Below are 2,984 nucleotides of genomic sequence, written 5' to 3' on the forward strand. Positions count from 1 at the left end.
TGTGTGTGTGTGTGTGTGTGTGTGTGTGTGTGTGTGTGTGTGTGTGTGTGTGTGTGTGTGTGTGCAAATATATCTATGTGTTTGTATTGTTTTTTCCTACAAAGGCTTGACAACCACTGTTGGTTTGTTTACTGATAGAATAAATACCAACCAACCACATGGTAAACAGAAAATGGTAAATGGTAAACAAAAAAGTAACAAAATAAAAGAGGAGCGAATGAGTTCCTATTTACCATGTGGCTGTTGTTTTAGTTACAGGGGATATCCTAAGCTCTATGAAAGTTATTTCGTTAGGATTTCCAAGTACGGAACCGTCTCACTCTTATAAGTTGTGTACATACACGAAGCCCTTTTAAGTAAATAATGATTTACTTATTAACTATTGTGTACTCATATATACGTCGTTGTGCTTGTTTGTGCAAACAGGCATACATGCATATACGCATGGTTACATATACGCATGGATATATATAAGTACACACGTCTATGAGTATCTATATCTGTCAATATCTTCCTCTCACCCACCGCTTTCCTACCCTCTCTCTCATTCCATTCTCTCCCTATATATATATTCATTTCTTTCAATCTATCTATCTATCTATCTATCTATCTATCAATCTATCTATCTATCTATCTATCGAAATATATTCTTTTACTTGTTTCGCTCATTTGACTGCAGCCATGATGGAGATTTGCCTTGAAGGGTTTTTTTAGACGAAGAAATCGACTTCAGGACTTATTTTTTAAGTCTAGTACTTCTTTTACCGAACCGTTAAGTTTCGGGGATGTAAAGATACTAACACCGGCTGTCACGTGGCGATACGGGGACAAACATAGACGCAAAGACACACACACACATATATATACACGACAGGTTTCTTTCAGTTTCCGTCTACCAAATCCACCCACAAGGCTTTGGTCGGCACGAGGCTATAGTAGAAGACACTTGCCCAAAGTGCCAAGCAGTAGGGTTGAACCCGGAACCATGTTTAGGAAGCAAACTTCTTACCACATAGCCACACCTGCGCCTATATCTATCTATTTTCTCTATCTATCTATCTATATATATATATATATAACACACACACACACACACACACACACACACACACACACACACACACACACACACACACACACACACACACACACTCACATCAGTATAATTTGGCTTCACTCCTTTTAAACGCTTCATATTCTGTGATGTAAAAATTATAAAATCATAATTTAAAATTGCAGTCAGTTGATAGATTATAAGTAGATTAGACAGACAGACAGACAGTTAGATAGACAGACAGATAGAAAGACAGACAGACAGACAGACAGACAGACAGATAGATAGATCGATAGATAGATAGATAGATAGATAAACCAACATGTGCACACACATATAAAACCATTCACATATATACATATAATCATATATATGTATATAATATTGTGTATATCGCTATATACATTAGTTATTTATTTTTTAAGACGTAGTAAAATCAGAATTATAATTGCTATTACTCCTGGGTCTTAAATATATACCAGCTGATATTGTTGTTTAGCCCTAGGTTGGCCTTGATCGAGCAGACCTATGATCAAAGAAATCCATGCATGACTATCGTATTTTCCGAGGCAGAGCACCTTAACTGATTTTCTGCTGATTTACACTAAGCGCGATGACCAACATTCCACAAGTTTCGGTTTAGCAGCATCGTTACTGAGATCGCATTATCAAATATGTTCATCCTTTTCCAAGACGGTCGTGTGTGATACGGAGCAGAGTGGGATTTGGCAATTATTTCTAATTGCTTGAGTGATTTGGTTGCTTTGTCCTAGAGAGCCATTTGTTTGTTTTGTATCATATATTATTTCACTTTATCTAGAACTGGCTTTTTCTATCCCCCCTTACTGTCTCTCTGTTTGAAGAATTCCCGCTGTCAGTTATTATTGCTGCTGCTGCTGTTGTTGTTTAGCTTTAAGTCAGCTTTGATCAAGTAGAACTATCATCAAAAGTACTTGACCCGCGATCATCTCGTTGTTTTCCTGTGTATTGTGAATTCAAGACCACATAATCCAACGTATTCTTTTTCAAGCTGTTAGAGAGTGGTTTCAAGAAGGTTTAGCTCGCTATTTCTAGCAAATTGAGCTCCCACTAGGGATTCCCCACTAGTAATATTCTAAGAGGGGTTTAATGAACTATACAACCCCAACCCCTTCTATTGTCGTTGTTTAACGCAACGACACCTTCAACAAGCAGACTATGGTCGTAGTATCATATCATCGTTGTCCTTCCTTTTATTAAAAACAAAAATGTATAATTTGAGAACGATTTCGTTACTATTGCTAGCAGAATGTGTGTAGAGTTGTTGTTGATGGAGAATGTTCATTTGTCCTTCCTTCTCGTGTTTAGTTAAACGGATATGCATACACACACACACACACACACACACACACACACACACACACACACACACACACACACACACACACATATATATGCTGATGGCTTAAATTACTAGATGTGACTAATAAATTAATTATCAAATACGTTTATAAGCTTTAAAACATTTAGAAAGGTTTCAGTTTTTTAGAAACGATTTTGATATTCTAAGACTTAGAATGATCAAACGTTTATGTTAAAAATATTGTAATTTTTTTGTAAGAAAAAAGAAAAATATTATAATATAAAGCCATATGTTAAACTAAAATTTAGATTTGAATATTTCAGAAAGTTCTAGGTAAAACTAAAAGTTATGCAATTTTTTTTATTTTTTAAAGAATTTTGTTTTTTAATATTTTCGTACAAATAAATACTATATTTTATTGTACAAATTTTTTGTATAACTTTTCTTTTAATTTAACTTTTATTCCAATGTTTTTGTTTTAAATCTTTTTCAGAACCTTTTACTCCAAGCGTTTTAACTTGCACCTGACACGTACCTTATCTTTTGTTCACATACTTGTGTTGTTTACTGCACATCAAATAATTTGCA

Source organism: Octopus bimaculoides, chromosome 6, assembly GCF_001194135.2.
Source record: "Octopus bimaculoides isolate UCB-OBI-ISO-001 chromosome 6, ASM119413v2, whole genome shotgun sequence".
Lineage (NCBI taxonomy): Eukaryota > Metazoa > Mollusca > Cephalopoda > Octopoda > Octopodidae > Octopus > Octopus bimaculoides.